A 7,500-nucleotide genomic window follows, 5' to 3' on the forward strand; every position below is an offset into this window, starting at 1 on the left:
CACGAACACGCTTGGAGCCGCCTGTGTTGGCTTTTCTAAATGTGTCCAAAAATATTTCATTAAGTGTGCCAATGGAGCCTGATGAACCAGACGCGCTTTCAGAACCTGACTCGCTACCCAAGAGATCCTCTCGGCCGGAACAGGGACTCACTCGAGTGGGAGCGGCCGGTCTTAGGCGTTCTAGTACAGCTCTGTAGGCTGCATTTCTCCTGCGAGATTTCTTTGCGTCGAATGAGCGGCCCGAGACATCAACCTTTTGAAGCATTTCAGTGACGTTTTCGTAGAGGTGCCCGATTTTAAGTTCAGCTGAAGCCAAGATATAATCCTCCTCATTAGACCATTGCGTTTTACCAAAGATGGGTTGAAATAACGCATCCCGCTCAGGGTGTGATTTCTCGTGAACTCCACGTCCAATTTTAGACGCGAACGAGCGGTCACAAAAGCGACACGGGAAATCACCTCCAGGAGGCTCTGAGGGTACTACCGCAGAAATTGAACTGGTAGTGTCTAAAGGAGGCTGAGAGCGAACTTTGCACCACTTCGAATGCGAACTGACGCCGAAGATTGAAGGCTTCTCGAGGCCACAGTATCGACATTTGTAAATGATAGGCATTGAGCCATGTCGCCCCATATGGGTACGCCATGATGTGTGATCGATAAAGTTTGCATTTGTACAAAGAGAACAACTGTTTCCGCCCATTACTGGGTAGAGATATATCGCCGGCGCTGCCTGACTGCGAGATAAATTAGCCATCTTAACTGCCATGATCGCAAGTATAAGATACAACAAAGGAAACACTATTTTTAGCCAATTAAACCACAACAATACTGGTATTGCGGGCGATTGCCAATGAGAATTTGCCGCGCACGGTCTGGTCCGTACACGTTGCCCGACTCTCACGTGGGTAATGAAAACAAAACCCGGACGTATCTCAGAGGACTTAAGAGAGTCATAGTTACTCCCGCCGTTTACCCGCGCTTGGTTGAATTTCTTCACTTTGACATTCAGAGCACTGGGCAGAAATCACATTGCGTCAACACCGATCAACGGCCATCGCAATGCTTTGTTTTAATTAGACAGTCGGATTCCCCTGGTCCGTGCCAGTTCTGAGTTGGCTGTTAGTTGCCGACCGAAACGGTCGCGCCAGGCACGAGACCCAGCACGCCGCGCAGCTGAAATATTCCACGGGAAGGCCCCGACGCTGGTCCGGGCTCAACCAAACCGTTGCCGGTCGGTCTCGCCCAGTCCCGGTGCAGTGCCAGACCCGCTTCGGACCTCAGCCCGATCGGCCCAGCCCTCAGAGCCAATCCTTGTCCCGAAGTTACGGATCGGTTTTGCCGACTTCCCTTACCTACATTTTTCTATCGACTAGAGGCTGTTCACCTTGGAGACCTGCTGCGGATATGGGTACGGTCCGGCACGAAAATCACTACCTCTCACTCGGATTTTCAAGGGCCGACGGGAGCGCTCCGGACACCGCAAGAGGCGCGGTGCTTTACGGAAACACCATCCCTATCTCCGGGCGAGCCGATTCCAGGGAGTCGAATCCTTACAAAGAAAAGACAACTCTTCCCGGGACTCCCGTCGACGTCTCCGAGCTCGTTTGCGTTACCGCAATGTACCCCCGAAGGGGACGATCTCCGTGTCCGGGTTCGGGAATATTAACCCGATTCCCTTTCGGTCACCAGCGGGACTTGCGAATGAGAGGTCCCGCCTCGGAACGGATTTCTCCTATCCCTTAGGACCGACTGACCCATGTTCAACTGCTGTTCACATGGAACCCTTCTCCACCTCAGTCCTCAAGGTTCTCACTTGAGTATTTGCTACTACCACCAAGATCTGCACCAGAGGCGGCTCCAGGCGAGCTTACGCTCGGCACCTTCGACGCGCGCCTCTGCGCCCCTCCTACTCACCGCGGCTTAAAACACCATGGTTTATTCGGCCGCGGCGGCCGGGTATGGGGTCGACGCTGGAGCGCCATCCATTTTCAGGGCTAGTTGCTTCGGCAGGTGAGTTGTTACACACTCCTTAGCGGATTCCGACTTCCATGGCCACCGTCCTGCTGTCTATAGCAACCAACACCTTTCATGGGATCTCATGAGCGTCTCGTATCGGGCCCCTTAACCCGGCGTTTGGTTCATCCCACAGCGCCAGTTCTGCTTACCAAAAGTGGCCCACTTGGCACTCGCATCCAAGTTGCCGTCCGGGCTTCAGTCGAGCAAACCGGACTTCTCACCCATTTAAAGTTTGAGAATAGGTTGAGGTCTTTTCGACCCCAAGGCCTCTAATCATTCGCTTTACCGGATGAGACTGCATTCTCCGAGTGCCAGCTATCCTGAGGGAAACTTCGGAGGGAACCAGCTACTAGATGGTTCGATTAGTCTTTCGCCCCTATACCCAGGTCTGACGATCGATTTGCACGTCAGAATCGCTGCGGACCTCCACCAGAGTTTCCTCTGGCTTCGTCCTGCCCAGGCATAGTTCACCATCTTTCGGGTCCCAACGTGTACGCTCTTGCTCCGCCCCGTCGACGAGGCGATCGGGACGGGCCCTTGGTGCGCCCACGAACGCGAGGCTCGCGGGATCCCAAGGCAACCGGCCGAACCGGTCTTCACTTTCATTTCGCCTTTGGGCCTATTCAAGACCCAATGACTCGCGCACATGTTAGACTCCTTGGTCCGTGTTTCAAGACGGGTCGGGTGGGTTACCGACCTACTCGCTGCTGACCACCTGAGCATCGACGAGTGCGAACGGAAACCAGCGGAGATCGCCGGCAGCCGCTCACACAAAGGTGAAACGACAAACCGAACGACAACACCTGTCCCGCCGCTTCGTTCCCGGTAAAGGGAGTGCTCGGCGTAGCCCGCACAGGGCTAAAATCGTCCCCGGTCTGGCGAACGCTCACTCGTGAAACGAGCTGGCTAAAACACCGGTAGAAACTCCGCGAGGGAGAAACCACCGGCAACCTTCCGGCGCCCGCTTTCAAAGACGGACAACTTTCAGTGACCAGACCGGTCGCAGCGTAGTTCGAACGGAAGGAAATGCGCCAAACGGCCCGCAGCAATCGCCCGCCCGGCCGACCGAGGTCCGCACCGTTAGAGACGAACGACGCACGCGGTCACGTCCGACTGAATCCCTCCGACGATCACCTTCGAGGGCCCACCCGTTTACCTCTAAACGGTTTCACGCACTCTTGAACTCTCTCTTCAAAGTTCTTTTCAACTTTCCCTCACGGTACTTGTTCGCTATCGGTTTCGTGGTCGTATTTAGCCTTAGATGGAGTTTACCACCCACTTAGGGCTGCACTCTCAAGCAACCCGACTCCAAGGAGTTTTGCTTCCGCCGGAGACCATAAGCGACTATGGGCCTTGCACCCTCTATGGGCGAGAGCCCCAGTCAGGGGGACTTGCGCTTAGGTCAACCTTCGGTCGCGCTACTCCTAAACACCAAATAGCACTCCCGCCCCATTGGGACGGGCGCTTGGGTGCTGGGCTTCTCCCTGTTCGCTCGCCGCTACTAAGGGAATCTCTGTTGATTTCTTTTCCTCCGCTTATTTATATGCTTAAATTCAGCGGGTTATCTCGTCTGATCTGAGGTCGACAGTTTTAAAAAATCGAGGTGGCTAGCGTAACTTCCTATTAACCCGCCCGCAGAATCCTTCGGAAAGAACACTAGGGCGCGCTTTCGAAAGCATCGAGACGCGTAGCCGAACGCCGTTTCTTACGAAAACAAGCGTAAAACCGACCACGTCGAACGAATTAGATCGAGGACCGAAATCGTTCGAATGGCCCGGACCATCGCGAGACGAACTTGCCGAGAAAATGTTTTTACGCATTACTCGGAAGCCGCTCTGGTCCTTATGGTTTTTAAGGCATAGCACGAATCGAACGTGCGACAACGTCACGGCGAGTCGACGAACGAGACGAAACACGAAATTTAAACCGATCTCGATTCCCGAAAGGTAAACTTTCGCGAACCAAGAAAAACGGTCACCTTAGGACCGACTAATCGTCTTCGAATGATCGAGTACGAAAAGCGGTCACAGTGGTCAGTAATCCGACCCTCAGACAGGCGAAACCTCGGGAAAGACCCGAGGTCGCAATGTGCGTTCGAAAGATAAGTGCTCAATGTGTCCTGCAATTCACACCAAGTCTCGCAGCTGGCTGCGTTCTTCATCGACCCACGAACCGAGTGATCCACCGCTTAGAGTCGTACTTTTTTTATTTTTCAAAAATACAAACCCTTGATATAAAGCGCTTTCCGTTAAGAAAGGCGGACGCTTGGTAACGCCCTATGATAGAGGTTATACGGATAGTGCCGGGAATTCACCGCGGAAAAAGGGTAAACTCCCGAAAATGGAATCGATCGAGCTGCCGCGGAGTTGAATTCCGCGGCCCGAGCCCTCTATCTTCCATGCGCTCAGACACGAAAGATTCCACACTCGAGCAGTCTGGTCCGCCGAGATTTTTTTCATTCCACCGGAGAGCGATTTCTACCCGTCGCGACCCGTTCAACGGCAATCACGAAGCGACAAAGCCAGCCAGGGACTTTCGAAGGGAGCACCACGAGGGTGAATCCAAACTTCAGTCTGTACACCCGTTAATCACTCGTCGACGCCGTAAGAGAAGTTTACGGCGCCGCTCGTGTCGTGAAGGCACTGCTATGTCGCGAACGACATCGCATCGTCGGTAGGTCGTGAACGGATTTACCGTCGTTCTCTTGCCAGTGGGGGTATCGGGTAAAGAACGCGACGAAACGTTCTTTACGACGACGAAACCCTTCTTCCTAAGAAGATTAAAAAATTTTGAAAAGTTTTTTCGCCGAGTAACTCGTACCCATAGAATGGCGCCGGTTAAACCTTTTCGGAACCGCAATTTTTCGATAATGATCCTTCCGCAGGTTCACCTACGGAAACCTTGTTACGACTTTTACTTCCTCTAAATGATCAAGTTTGGTCATCTTTCCGGTACGTCGGTGCGACCCGTAAGCCGCTCCGAGCACCAGTCCGAAGACCTCACTAAATCATTCAATCGGTAGTAGCGACGGGCGGTGTGTACAAAGGGCAGGGACGTAATCAACACGAGCTTATGACTCGCGCTTACTGGGAATTCCTCGTTCAAGGGGGACAATTACAAGCCCCTATCCCTATCACGAAGGAGGTTCATCGGGTTACCCAGTCCTGCCGGACAGGGGTAAACACACGCTGATTCCTTCAGTGTAGCGCGCGTGCGGCCCCGGACATCTAAGGGCATCACAGACCTGTTATTGCTCTGTTTCGTGCGGCTAAACGCCGCTTGTCCCTCTAAGAAGGAAGACCGACACAATTGATCGGTCGCCTATTTAGTAGGCTAGAGTCTCGTTCGTTATCGGAATTAACCAGACAAATCGCTCCACCAACTAAGAACGGCCATGCACCACCACCCACCGAATCAAGAAAGAGCTCTTAATCTGTCAATCCTTCCGGTGTCCGGGCCGGGTAAGTTTTCCCGTGTTGAGTCAAATTAAGCCGCAGGCTCCACTCCTGGTGGTGCCCTTCCGTCAATTCCTTTAAGTTTCAGCTTTGCAACCATACTTCCCCCGGAACCCACAAACTTTGGTTTCCCGGAAGCTGCCCGCCGAGTCAATTGAGTAACTCAGGCGGATCGCTGGTTGGCATCGTTTATGGTTAGAACTAGGGCGGTATCTGATCGCCTTCGAACCTCTAACTTTCGTTCTTGATTAATGAAAACATTCTTGGCAAATGCTTTCGCTGTAGTTCGTCTTGCGACGGTCCAAGAATTTCACCTCTAGCGTCGCAATACGAATGCCCCCGTCTGTCCCTTTTAATCATTACCTCGTGTTCCGAAAACCAACACAATAGAACTCGAAGTCCTCTTTCATTATTCCATGCACCATTATTCAGGCGGGACGCCTGCTTTGAGCACTCCAATTTTTTCAAAGTAAACGTGTCGGGCACCTACGACACTCAATGAAGAGCACCGAAGGAAAACCGACAGGATGTTCAGGCCAGGCAGTAACCACCGGAGCGGACCGCCTGTCTGGAACTGAGATTCAACTACGAGCTTTTTAACCGCAACAACTTTAATATACGCTATTGGAGCTGGAATTACCGCGGCTGCTGGCACCAGACTTGCCCTCCAATGGATCCTCGTTAAAGGATTTAGAGTGTACTCATTCCAATTACGGGGCCTCAAAAGAGTCCCGTATTGTTATTTTTCGTCACTACCTCCCCGTGCCGGGAGTGGGTAATTTGCGCGCCTGCTGCCTTCCTTGGATGTGGTAGCCGTTTCTCAGGCTCCCTCTCCGGAATCGAACCCTGATTCCCCGTTACCCGTTACGACCATGGTAGGCGCGTAGCCTACCATCGAAAGTTGATAAGGCAGACACTTGAAAGAAACATCGCCGATACGAGATCGTGCGATTTGCCCAAAGTTATCCAGAGTCGCCATGGTAAGCGGGCCGAAGCCCGATTGGTCTTGGTCTAATAAAAGCGCCCCTTCCCTAAGCTCGGGGCTCTGCTGCATGTATTAGCTCTAGAATTACCACAGTTATCCAAGTAAAAAAGTACGATCTAAGAAACCATAACTGATTTAATGAGCCATTCGCGGTTTCACCTTATTTCGGCATGTACTTAGACATGCATGGCTTAGTCTTTGAGACAAGCATATGACTACTGGCAGGATCAACCAGGTAACAACGAATAACGTTGCCGTCAGTTGACGCCAGTCCCGGGCTACGACCGGCCCGATTAAGGACCGTCGAGCCGGGTTAAAGGCGTCGTAGAACCGCCGCTTGAAGCGGACGGCTCCAACTTTATCGACGTTAAAAACGAGAAGCCGAACCCTCTCGGGAACGGTTTTCTTCGCTTCTGTTTCTCGATTCATTCACCCGAGGCGATATATTTCAATCGCCGTGTTCGAGCGTGAACGCTGAGGTACTTGGATTATTGCCCTTTACGAGACAAACTCACCATCGAATAGCAATTATTACCAGTTGGCCCACCAACGTCGCACCTCCGTTACGAGGACGATCTGGGACTAGCTGATAAAATTATCGCTTCGATCGACGGCCGAAAGTCGGCTAGACTTTCGTACCCGCCAGAAGCAACGGGACACGTGACGTTTTTCTTTGCCTTTCAATTATCACAAATTGATGCTTGAAATTGTAGAGACAATTTGCATCAATTGATGATTTAAATTGAAACACAAAACGAACACGCTCCACAATAGTAGTGTGGAACATAAGTATTAGGGAAAACTTACCAGTTCGGGAATTTTGAAATTTTTAACATGCATGTTTCCCGAAGCCCGTTTAAAACTTGAACTCACTAACGATGAAAAAATTTAATTCACACTCTTTTTTCAATATGCGAAGGGAAGAAGGAGAGAGGGTGTGTTGGTGGTAGGGAGAAGGTGGGATGCTAAAGGAATGCGGGGTTAATATAAGTTAACGGAATGAAGTTAAACTTTCATTGACAGTGTTTTATGGTGAGGAAATGA

At 51.7% G+C, this 7,500-nt stretch overlaps 2 non-coding genes and 1 pseudogene across 2 annotated transcripts; all 3 read right to left on the reverse strand.

Moving 5' to 3' along the window:
• Positions 1-3,600, reverse strand: part of LOC149589693 (large subunit ribosomal RNA) — a 7,675-nt pseudogene extending 4,075 nt beyond the window's left edge.
• Positions 3,601-4,058: 458 nt separating this feature from the next.
• LOC149589694 (5.8S ribosomal RNA) lies at positions 4,059-4,212 on the reverse strand. The gene has a single exon (XR_016379678.1). It is a non-coding gene; the product is annotated as a 5.8S ribosomal RNA (ribosomal RNA).
• Positions 4,213-4,883: 671 nt separating this feature from the next.
• LOC149589695 (small subunit ribosomal RNA) lies at positions 4,884-6,694 on the reverse strand. Its single transcript, XR_016379707.1, has one exon. It is a non-coding gene; the product is annotated as a small subunit ribosomal RNA (ribosomal RNA).
• Between the last annotated feature and the right edge of the window lie 806 nt (positions 6,695-7,500).

The sequence above is a fragment of the Phalangium opilio genome, unplaced genomic scaffold (genome assembly GCF_054372755.1).
Source record: "Phalangium opilio isolate 3A_F unplaced genomic scaffold, DU_Popi_V2 ptg000521l_1, whole genome shotgun sequence".
Classification (NCBI taxonomy): domain Eukaryota; kingdom Metazoa; phylum Arthropoda; class Arachnida; order Opiliones; family Phalangiidae; genus Phalangium; species Phalangium opilio.